The sequence below is a fragment of the Amblyomma mixtum genome, chromosome 3, assembly GCF_055824585.1.
Source record: "Amblyomma mixtum isolate Tamu chromosome 3, ASM5582458v1, whole genome shotgun sequence".
Taxonomy (NCBI): Eukaryota; Metazoa; Arthropoda; class Arachnida; order Ixodida; family Ixodidae; genus Amblyomma; species Amblyomma mixtum.
The window spans coordinates 95,221,562-95,233,852 of record NC_143014.1 but is presented as its reverse complement, the minus strand read 5'-3'; the positions used below and the strand labels follow the sequence as shown (position 1 = coordinate 95,233,852).

The following is a 12,291-nucleotide window of genomic DNA, read 5'->3' as shown; positions in this document are numbered from 1 at the left end:
GTCACTTCAGAAGGGAGGAGTTAGTATAGAAGTAATTTACTTGGAGAATACAAGGAAATATATCTTGCGATGAATTTTCTCATATTTTAATTCTGCCTGATGGGAATGCATTACGCGCCATACGGTGTTACTCACAACCAAACGCCCAAGGCTCTAAGTTGGGCAAAGCATGTATCATATATGTGGAAGTGCGAATATGGCTGTGGTGCGCTGGGCGTCTTGCATGCACAGCAGGAAGTGATTTGTGTCTAGACCATCCAGGAGGGCATGTACAAGGACGGGAAGATAGTACAAACGCTAAAAAAAAAAAAAGCTAGCTGGGGCTAGAAACGCATTTTTCGTTCTAGCAAGTACCAACGTTGGGGCAAAGCAACCAGTTTTGGGCGCCTTGTAAGAAGAAAGGATGGTTCTGGGAAGCGGAGGCAGGGCTGCGTACGGCGCACGCGAGGTCGCGGGGTCACGGAGTAGCGCTGCAGCAGCACATCGGGAAAAGGTTAAATTCTTCCACTCGCCACTCGCAGCGCACCGCAGAGCCGGCAGCCTTCTCTCTTGTCCGCCTACCCGGCAGGTTCCGGCCGGGGAGACGGACAATAGTCGCGGGCGAGAGCGAAGGAGGGGGGGGGGGGGGGCACCACATGAAAAGCATTAGAAGAATGTCACTGGCGCCTCCACTACGGCTCAGCTTGTACTATTCTGGCGCAGTGCTGCGTTTCGCCGTAATCGCTTGTCAGCAAATGAACACAGCACCGTGCCTTCCCGTGAATAGTACAAGCAGGGACGTCGCGGCCACATCGGCATTCGCAGTATAGCGCCGCCCTGTCGCTTATTTGCTCGCTTATCCTCTAACAAGTCAAAAAGTCTTCCTGTTGTGGCACGCCATCCATGGCTTACGACACCACGTCTGTCATTCCCCTTCATACTTCAAGCGTTTCTCTTGCTATGGAAGTATTAGCCGTTGCGGCCACCAATTCAAGCAGCGAGAAAAATTTCAGCGCCGCAGGATTCGTAATGAAAGAGCGCCGCTCTTGTTTCGATCAAGCCATCATCAATTGCATATTTAGAGTGATAAATCTATACCTTTATGCGTTGTGTCTTGTGTATAATCCCAAACTGTGATCTGGAATGCGAGGTCAAAATTTGAATGTCATTGAAATAAACTCATTTTCCTGAAATTCTCTTTTTGTGTCGTCGCCGCTTTGCAGGTCGGGCCGAGCACGAGCGTGCTCAGGGTCCTTCAGTGTCGGGCCGGGCTTCCTGTCGGTAGGTTAAGTCCCGGGCCGGGCGCGGGTTCGAAATTGCGGCCCGTGCACAGCTCTATTCAGAAACCTAATCACATTTCCTTTTGTGAAAAAAGAGCTATGTGCAGAGTTTAAATGGTGCAAGTATGAAGCTACAATGAAGTCAATTACCAAACACATCGAAACATCAGTTGTGATGCCTGAAAAAAGATGTACTGCAACATATAAATACTCAAGTCTCGATAAGCAGGAATACTGAAGGGGAATAAAAACAGTTTTCTTTTGTTCGGGCTCACGCACCTGCTACAAACATATTCTTTATACATAGCAATAAAACTTGAAATAACTGTTTAAGAAGCCTTTTGGTCAAAGTATAGCTAAGTATGACTGAAAGGAGTCCGCAAGAAATGCACGGAAGCAGGCATGCAGTGTGACAGCGCAGCGCGACAGGTGCGCTTTTTAATCTCGCGCGCGCACTGAAGAACATGGGTTTATGGTTTATTGGGGTTTTAACGTCGCAAAACGAGTCAGGCTATGAGGGACGCCGTAGTGAAAGGGGTTCGGAAATTTCGACCACCTGGGGTTCTTTAACGTGCACTGACATCGCACAGTACACGGGCCTCTAGAATTTAGCCTCCATCGAAATTCGACCACCCCGACCGGGATCGAACCCGCGTCTTTCGGATCAGCGGCCGAGCGCCATAGCCACTGAGCCACCGCGGCGGGTCGAAAGACATGACGGGGACACGCCGAGGAGGCAACGCTGCAGTGCACGCTGCCTCCTCGCCTCTCGGCTCCTCGCGAGCAGCCCCGTCCGCTGACGAGCGGTGGCGGGGGAAAATCTAGGGAAAACATGCCTGTCCCCAACCGGACATGACGTCATTAAATATCACGTGACCTATGACGTCACGCGTATGACGTCATATTTTTTTGACCAATCAGCGTTTCCAGCCTGCCGTCCCGCAAACGCTTGTGCGCCGGCGGCATGGCAAGACAACGGTGGCGGGAACTTGATTACTTTTGTATTTTGTAAATAGTGTACAAAGCTCTCCCCTGTCCTTTCTTGCTGTCGCTCCCCTCTATACTTCTCCTTACTATCCTCTCCCTTTCCCTGTCGTTTCCGCCGGCTGCAGCTCGGGTGCTTAAGATATTAGATAGCAATTGCCGCAGCCGGCAACACTCTTTTGCTTCCTTTTTTTTAAAAAAATAAACCACTACCACCAAGGCAGGAACACGATACCTATCAACGTGTAGAACGTGGAATTGTGTGAAATAAGACAGCCGCTAACAAGGTGAACGTACAAAGCAGGGGACTACTTGACGAGACCGCCACTGACTTCAGTGCGAAGAATGGTGAATGCAGCTATATATGAACAAATGCAAAGTCATGCGTGTATCTAGAAAAACTTCCGTCCCACCTCACTACTACATCGATAACATTTCGTTGGAATCAGCCTCATCATATAAGTGCATCGGCGTCCACATTACTTATTATCTTAACTGGTCTCTTCATACCGAGAACATAATTGAAAATGCTAATCGCATGCTTTGCTACTTACGTCGCAACTTCTTTAACGTTCCTTCCAATTTGAAACTACTGCTTTATCAAACACTAATACGATAAAAACTCGAGCATGCAACACGTGTATGGCACCCTGCTCATGACTTCATTAATGATCTTGAGCTGGTGCAAAATAACTCTGTGCGTTTAATCCTTGTTAACTACAACCGCACAGCTATGAAGTCTAATATCTGCCTCCCATAACTGACATCGCGTAGAAAAGTGTTTCGTATCACCCTGTTCCACAAGCTGTACCATCATCCCGCTCTTCGTGATCACCTCATCCCCCGTACAATTTCTGTATCCCGCCGCATTGATCATGATCACAAAGTTGGAAGTATGTCATGCAACAGAAAATGCTGCTCGCAGTCATTCCTGCCGCGAACCTCATGCGACTGGAACCACCTTACCGCAGAAGTTGCCGGCACTGAAAATTACGAGCAGTTCCGCGTAGCACTAGCTAACATTGTATATTCAGGCGCTGTTTAATGTTCATGTAATCAACTGTATTTTTCTCTCAGTTTTCGTATATTTACCATTCCCCCTGTGTAATGCCACTAGCCCGTTGTGCTCTAAGCGGTGCGGGCCGGGCTCTATTATTTTACTTTCCTTTTAGACAAGCCCACCCTAACATCTGTGTAATGCCACTGGCCTTGAGGGGTAAATAAATAAATAAATAAACAAACAGAGTAATATGCAAGCCTCTCACACAACATTCACTAATATTTCTTTCTTTCTGTAATAACAATTTGTAGACAGCCTAAAGGCTCATATTTCACTGACGTGAAGGTTCATTTTTCAGTCACAGTTCCATACTGTAGAGCGCAGGATAGCGCTTGTGCTGCATAGTTATTCTTCTGTGTGTGTCATTGTAGGCGCTATTGTTTGTTTTCTCAAGTACTATGCACCGTGTATCCCAAACTGAAGTTCTTCTAAATCTTCTTTGATATTAGCAGTTGCAAATTCAAGCCTTCTGCAGGATTTGAAGGAGGCCCAAGGAGACGAGGACTAATTTTATGCATATGCAAATGTAAACAGCTAATCTATCTGTACTATTGTAACTTGCATTCTCTTTTTTGCTTTATGTGCTGTTCTTATATTTCGTGCCATAATGCTGAATGTCGTGATTTTTGTATGTATTATAGTGTAAATTGATACTGTATGTCTGCTGTCAAAGTGTTTTCTTTTTCTTTACTGTAATGCGCGATTGTAATGTTTATCTCTTATATTGTTTGGTGTACTTTCCATGTTCTTTTAAAGTACCAACTTGTTTTTCCTACGTTCAAAACTGTCATCTAATGGTCCCCTGGGCCTTGTCAAGCTGTGTGCACAGCTTTTAGCCCAGGGTGACCAGCCAGATTTTTCTGGTAAATAAAGTGCATTGACTGATTTATTAATTCATTGATATGCAACTTACAAATGATTGGAAATGAGGGGAACATGTGCACAGGGCGGAAAGCGCGTGGTCTGCCAGGAAACACTGAGGTGGCCCCGAGAAGGGCCTTTAGTAAGGACATCCGTTTTGTGCCTCTTCACTAAGCAGCGACGACACGGCGTGCGCAGTCCTCGTTTTGCACGAGCTGTCGAAGCAATCCTTGGTAAAAAAAAACACGAGGGAACAAAGTCGTGCTGTGTATGCAGATGCGATCGCCTCGTGGTTCCATTCACGGCGAACAACCATCCGGCAAGCCTGGCTCTTTCGACGGATTCAGGAAACGACTGAAAAGAACAAAAGTAAGGAGCGAAGAAAGGTGCACTGCTTACAGGTTAGAACACAAAAACAAAGCTAGGCGCTGCACTCGGTTAACCCATTCAACGAGGCGTGGCGTGAGCTTTAAATCCGATTTCGACAAGGCGTGAGAAGTCGCTAAAGAAGCAAAGGCACACTGCACTGAATGAATGATATAGATAGACTAAGCGCAAGTCATAACTTCTCTAAAGCCACACTGCACTCGTTTAACCCTGCAACGAGGCCTAGCGCGGGTTCTGATGTCTGGCGCCGATTTCGACAAAGAGAGGGAACACGGCCGCGAGATTGATGCCCGCAATCTTCCAGGAAGCAATGAAGCGGCCCTGAAAAGGGCCGTTTGGAGCAGCTCTTCAACGTCAACCTACAGCGGCGTGGCGGCGAGCAGTAGGCCCAGCGTCCGCGGCGAACAATGACATCGGCTTCCGAGAAGCATATCCAGGGAACGACGCTGCAAAAAAAAAAAAAAAGTTTCGTTACAAGCACCGCAATTTGGTGAGTCCTCAATGCACGAGAAAACTTGCGACAATGTAGTTCAGTCCTTACCTCAGGGTTGAGAATGCGCACCCCCGACAAGCGCGTCAGCGTAGCTGTCAAACGGCGGTCCTCAAAGCGCGCCTGATGCGGATCCTTGTAGTGCCGCGGCAAAAACTTTAAATACGAGCACGACACTAGCCACGTGCTCCTGGGGAAACGGCGAAAGCCGCAAGCAAAAACAGCACAGAAATTTCAGCTGGCTGTCGCCGCCGAGCGCACCACGCACGAACGCCATAGCTGCACACGCCTCGAAACGAGCGCGCCGAGGATCACGAAACGAATGCGGCATGCCCGCTCACCACGCACGCGCGGCGCGGCGGGTGCACCTAGCGATTCCCCAGGCGCTCTAGGGAGAGGTCGAGAAAGGCGCGCTGACGCCACGTCCGGTTGAGAACGAGGGCGAAGTCAAAAAACGTCACGGAGAAGCGCATCCCATCGACCAATCAGCGTTTCCAGCCTGCCGTCCCGCAAACGCTTCTGTTTCCAGAGCCGGCGTTAGAAAGCGCTGCGACATGGTTTGCCACGCTGTCGCGCCTTCCATTTACTTTTGACTGCACCTGTACATGGGCGGACCTTCACTGCAGGCTTGAGTTGTATTCATAAAAGAAAGTCATTCTTCAACCCAAGAATAGGCCATCTACGACGCGCATGGCCGGCATCAGCCGCATGCCGAAGAGGACGAGGCAGCGCCGGCACGAGAGATATTGTGCGTTTTTATCGTAAAGACTTTCGAAATTTTTCTTACCTCAACCGCTGGCTCGTTTGCGGTGAAACTGCACACAGAGCTTGCGTATTATGGTAACTTTTGTTTCGTAGCAAGTTTTACAACGGTATACGTACTTACTTAGTTAAGCCGTGCATAATGCAAAAGCATAATCGTCTGCGTCGAGATCGGCGTACCGAAACCCAAAACACCGAGTTTTTGCTGAAGGTAGGGTGCCTCGATGCCATAGAGGCACCCTAGCTGAAGGGCGGCAGTAGCGCCATCTGTTTTCCACAACGAAATTAAACAAGAAAAACACAGCTCAGGAGTTCGCGACGTCGTCCTCCGACGAGCCACGAAAGCAGACGATATAAGCTGAATTGGATAAAGCCATTGGACGAAAAAAAGACGTCAAACAATATTCTTTTAACGGCACAGCCTCGTTAAAATAGTTGTTTCTGGCATTTTTCCGCTCAGTTGGCCGGAAAATGTTCGCAGCGCTTCAGTTCTTGAAACGCTCGCCTTGGCGCCTTGTGACGCTTTCCACTGCAGAAGACAGATGGCGCTACTGCCACCCTTCAGAAAACCTCGGTGTTTTGGGTTTCGGTACGCCGATCTCGACGCAGACGATTGCGCTTTTGCATCATGCGCGGCTTAACTAAGTAAGTACCGTTGTAAAACTTGCTACGATACAAAAGTTACCATAATACGCAAGCTCTGTGTGCAGTTTCACCGCAAACGAGCCAGCGGTTGAGGTAAGAAAAATTTTGAAAGTCTTTACGATAAAAACGCACAATACGGTATAAAGAACGCTGTTGGACTGGGGCTCGGAAGGATCGACTCTGCCACCGCGTTTCCTCCAGCTCGCTTCAGTAATGCGAACGCGGTCGCCCCTCCCCGGCGACCTCAACACTATTACACACGAAGGAAAAAGTTGAAAATTAGAAACCCGCACCCTACTTGGCAAAGCAACCTAATTTCTGATGGCCCGCGATGAGCCCGAGTGTAGCAGACGACGCAATGCTTGCGACAAGCCAGCGGCCACAGTGACTGGAATTCCAACCATCCCTGCTCCTCCATGCCTACCCCGCTGTCATCGTCATTTCTCCTGGCAGGAGCGGCTCCCTCCACCAATTGGAACAGTACTGTTCTCCGCGGCACCCTTCTAAGCCGCATGCTCGGCCAGGCTGATCTGCAGAACCATATGCTTATCTTCTCCCTCTCCTTGTTGCCCCAGGCCCGATTTTTGAAGTTGACTTTCAGAGAGAGAATGCATCTTTAATTCTAGAAGAGGATGATGCTGGAGGCGTCAGGGAGGAGCCCTCAGTCCAGGAGCCTTGTGGCCCGATCGAGCTATCACATGGGCTCGGTTGACCATATGCTGAGCTGGACAACAGCGCCTCCCGGGCCTGTTCCCCACGGGCGTCCTGAAGGGGGGCAAAGAGGGGCGGTTGCCCCCCCCCGGAATTACGGATATTATTTATGCGCTACTTCCTTTTTGGTGCTAGCGCCGCCCCCATCCCCGGACATCGGGTGCCCCCCCCCCCCCCTAGAAAAAGTTCTGCGGACGCCCTTGCTGTTCCCGATTTCGATTGCGTATGGGATCAATATATTGCAGGGCATTCCTGAGTGAGATGATTAGTCGCTCTAGTGTCTTTAAATTTTAGTATATGTGCAAGTTCGCAATCGCCTCCAGGCAACGGAGCTCCTCCTTAGTGCTCTGTGGTGGTGGGTGTATCCCATTATACTTTGTCGTAGAAATTCCAGTCTGACCTTGGAAGACCCAAGTGAGGGGTGCATGCTTGAACCAGAGGGGAGGGGGTAGTGGCTTTAAAAAACATTTCATAGAAAACGCCTTTGTCAAAAATATGCAGCCCAAGGGGTTTGCTTCCAGGACGCGTGTAGCGGGGCTGTTCAGCACATTTCCTAGTCCCAAGCTTGTGAGGGTTGAGGACTTAAAAGTTCCTCCCGTCATCGTGCGATTGGGATCCCTGAGCATGCAAGAGGAGCCGCGCTGCCTCGACGCGCCGCGTTCCCGCAGCCGTAACGGTGGCCGCATGATCGGTTCAAATAAACTTGGGGGGGGGGGGGGGGGGGACAGTACGCGACAGTGGTTCCCCACGCAGTCCCGGTTTGCTTTTTCATAGTCGTAATTATTATGTGAAAAAGCACGCAACTTTATACAGACTGTTCCGCAAATAAACGCGCGCCGTAGAATGCTCACAACTAATCTGGTGACTTGTTGGAGGTCGAATATATTTCTTTGGGGTACTTGCCTGAATCAACAAGAAAAAGTCGGATATTCGCATCGTCTGCGGCAACGACAAAACCAAACAGGTAGCTCTCTCGGCGATTGCGCCGTTTCCGCCATCGTGTTGGTCGACCGCGAAGATTAGGCATATGAAAGAGGGGGGGGGGGGGGGTACTTTTTTGCGGGAGGTTTGAAGACCAGCAACTGTTCATCAATGATCACAAAAAGCTTAGTTTGGCCAAAACTGCGCCAAGTTTGAAGACTTGCGTGGTACAGCATCTTCAAACCTCCCGCAAAACACTCCCCCGCCTCCTTTGCTGAATCTCCATAGCCGAGAAACGAGATGGCGCCACTGGTGCATTCGCCGAGGTAGGGGTTTCTTTCGTTTCGTTGTCGCCGCAGACGATGCGAATATCCGACTTTTAAGGCGAAAGCCTTTAATGCCTCATACTGTCGTTAGCAGACGCGTCGGCAGGAGTGTCGACAGACGCGTCGGCAGGAATGTCGACAGACGCGTCGGCAGGAGTGTCGACAGACGCGTCGGCAGATTCGTCCGCCTTTCGGCGTCACTGCTTAAAAGGCTCAAGGATCCAGCATGAATAAAGGCGCATCTAGTGAATGCATGGGCTTCATAAACAAAATAAAAGGAGTAAAGTCAAGAAAAGAAAAATAAAATAAGAATATAAACAAAAATAAAATCAAATAAAAATAAGATGTGAAAATAAAAATAAAAAACAATAAAATTAAGAAAAGAGCAAAAAATATAAAAAATAAAAAGAAACAGCGGCCAGGAAACGCTTTCGCCTTGCAGCACTTTAGAGAGCCAAAGTGCCCCCTGAATTTTCCTTACAAATGTGGTATAAAACAATTCTACCGACCAAATTCTATTTGTGTGCGAAGTTTGAGCTCGAATAATTCACCGGTTTAGCTGCAAGATGTATTCTACTACAGGCGGTGGTCCAGGGACCCAAGGGGGGTCTAAACACACTTGCCATGATAAAGTTTCTCTCTCTCTCTCTACTACAGAGCACTGTAATTCTACGGTGCGCGTTTAACTGCGGAACAGGCTGTTCAAAGCGCTGCTTTAACTAAACCGCATGAACGAATGTTCATGTCACTCGGAGTATACTGGAATGCTGTGACGCTGACTTTAGGCGAGTCGCAATGTTGCAAATTGATTTAGAGAAGGCATTTGACCGTGTATGTCATGACATTCTTTTTAAAATCCTTGAACATGTCTGTGTTGGAGAAGTTATTTTAAAAGGGGTTAAAATGGCCTATAGCAACTGTACCACGGATCTGGTTGTTAACCGCGAGCTCACAGACAGAATTGCCGTTAGAGCATCCGTGCGGCAAGGCTGCCCAATGTCACCGCTACTTTTCGCTCTGTACCTGGAGCCACTTTGCCGAAATGTAATAAATAACAGCTGTATTCGTGGTTTCGAACTGGAAGCATGTGAAATTAAAGTATCCCAGACAACACTGAAATATCCTGAGGACATACTGAGGATATTTTTCTGAGGACATTCTTTATCCTCAGGACGTCCTCAAATGATCCTCAAAATGTACTGAAAAGGTCCTCGTGTCCGGCCTCAGGACATCCTCAGAACAGCCTAAGAAGGGTATTATATGATGTTTTGAGTACATTCTGAGGAGGTTATAGCTGGTCAAGCTGCATGAAAAAAAAATGCGATAAATTCATGAAAATCATTTATTTGCTGAGCTCTTCAGTTGCTTCACTGCTCTTTGCCGCCATCCCTGTGCGCTTTGCCGGTCTTTTTACGTCTCCTCTGAGCTGCTGTCTTCTGTGCTGCCTAAAGAAATATAAATGGAAAGTCAGCAGTTGATTATGTGTAATTCAGTTCAAGCTTTCAAGCACGGAAGCAAAACTTTCTTAATCGTGCTAGTACAATAATGTGCTGCAAATATGACTTTTAATATTTGAACATACCAGATACAACTTACAGTGCAACACTGCCCTTCAGCATGAGCAACTGCCATAAAAGTTAATCACTGCAACATGTATCCCTGCTTCTACACCTAAAAAACGACGGTACTGTTCTCCCGACATTTCGGAATGGTCACTCGACTTTTTTCGGAGTTTAGAGAGCTCGGAGAGAGTTCGGAGTTTAGAGTCGGAGAGCTTAGCTGAGCCGCTAAGCTCTCGCCGATGAAGGAAGCGCAGAAAAACACCTGTAGCTGCGGAGCACTTTCAAAAGCGACGTGGCAGCGGCATGCGACGACCCAGATTCTACTGCCACGTTTGAAGCTTACGCCGAAAAGTCGCTATGCCCTCGTCATCGCGTTCGCGGCCGCTTCAGAACCAACCTAGCCATCAACCTGAGAAAAATGGTCTTGACTGCAATCAGCGCTTGCATCTACAAAATCAATACTGCCCCATGTTCAATGCCTTCGCTTCTCAAAACGAGGCCTCGACACGTCCTGTCGAGAATGTTTGCTTACACACAGAATTCACCAGCTTCGGCACACGCAGCGAGCACAGGCTAGCGTCAACGCTTCGTTTCCTTGTGCGGCAAAATTGCCGCGCATGACTATCGGACACATCGTCAAAATATACAAAGGCATCACTCACTTTTTATTTGCGTGTATGCATGATTTGCGCACCACAACGCGCACGTGCGAGTCACTTGCGTCTTGCGTGAGTCGATGTTGCGGATGCAGACTCAGGCTTGACTTGAATTCAACCTGGCCGCACACAATAATGATGATGATGACTTTGCGGTCGGTATGCGATTTTATGAGGTACGGAACGATTGAACAATGTTTTATTGCAAAAATGCAAACTATTTATCGAAATTTGTCTACAAGCAACACACAGATCCGCCCCAGGCACACCAGAATTCAAGCCTGTGCTCGGGCTCTTTCGCCAAAGGGTGCCGCCGCGGTGGCTCAGTGGCTATGGTGCTCGGCTGCTGGCCCGAAAGACGCGGGTTCGATCCCGGCCGCGGCGGCTGGAATTTCTTTGGAGGAGAAATTCTAGAGGCCCGTGTACTGTGCGATGTCAGTGCACGTTAAAGAACCCCAGGTGGTCGAAATTTCCGGAGCCCTCCACTACGGCGTCTCTCATAGCCTTAGTCGCTTTGCGACGTTAAACCCCATAAACCAAACCAAATCTTTCGCCAAAGGAAAAGCTATAAGGCATGGCTAGCGGCACTGTTTACCTCCATGGTTTACATCATGGAGGGCTGGAAACGATTAGCAGAAATAGCAGAAATGATAAGCACGATAACATCATCGCATAAAAGAACGGCATTCGTAACTGCGAGACACCAGAACTCATCGATTTTCACAGGGCATCAACCAGCAGCGATGCGGGTTGTGGCATAATGTTCAGTACGACGTTGCGTTACCCGTGCCCGAATCGGAGCGGCCAAAACTTTTTTGTCTGTGTCGTTTGCACTTTGTGCGCAGCAAGCATGGTCTTTCTTCAAGTAGAACGTATTTACATTAAAAAGCCTGCATAAATGCGCAGCATTCTGAATGCGGTTACTCTCGTTTCCGCGCGCGGAAATTTGCGGACTAGGCTTGCTGTCGTTAACCAAACAAACCTTTTCTACATGAGGTTGTCAAAGGGAGAGAAACTGTTCAGACTCAAGACTAGCGCCGCGCAGTAATGCATCTGGAAAACTAGAACAGCATAGAGCTATATATTAGAATGCAAATTACATGCATTATTTTCTGGCGATTTTCATGCATGCGTGTTCGCAGATATGTCCTCGAGAGGACATTTTGAGGACCACGAACCCACCCGTATGACCTGAGGACATCGTTCTGAGGACGTTTCCAAGACAATCCAACCTAGGACATTATGAGGACATATTGAGGATGTTTTAGAAGCCTTGAGGGCATTTGGACCATTTGAGGACGTCCTCAGGATGTTTGTTGTTGTCTGGGATTGGCTTATGCCGATGATGTGGCAGTTTTCTGTAGTGACCACAGCAGCATAGAACATGCGATGTCGGTTGTTCGTAGATTTTGTGATGTAACCAATAGCGTTGTTAACCTGGACAAGTGTGCGGGCCTTTGGCATGGGAATTGGGCATCAGCGCCTTTGTTTCATGCAAGTGTAAAATGGTCACATGTTCCTTCCAAATATCTAGGTGTACCTCTTGACAAGTATCGAGATAACGATGACTTTTGGAAGGAGAAAATTCAAGAACTCTCCACGCGTGCACAGAAATGGTCGGGGAAGGAACTGTCTGTATTCACGCGCGCAAACATATGCAATGTATA

The 12,291-nt window shown here is 48.3% G+C and overlaps 2 long non-coding RNA genes across 2 annotated transcripts in view; both read right to left on the bottom strand.

Moving 5' to 3' along the window:
* The window catches only part of LOC149351018 (uncharacterized), a 54,542-nt gene extending 48,524 nt beyond the window's left edge, over positions 1-6,018 (bottom strand). The window contains exon 1 of the long non-coding RNA XR_016290489.1: positions 5,829-6,018. This is a non-coding gene — a long non-coding RNA (uncharacterized LOC149351018). The remainder of the gene's footprint in view (positions 1-5,828) is intronic.
* Positions 6,019-9,734: 3,716 nt separating this feature from the next.
* On the bottom strand, positions 9,735-10,712 carry LOC149351017 (uncharacterized). The gene is made up of 2 exons (XR_016289480.1): positions 10,631-10,712; positions 9,735-9,851 (listed from the first exon to the last, which is right to left on the bottom strand). It is a non-coding gene; the product is annotated as an uncharacterized LOC149351017 (long non-coding RNA).
* Between the last annotated feature and the right edge of the window lie 1,579 nt (positions 10,713-12,291).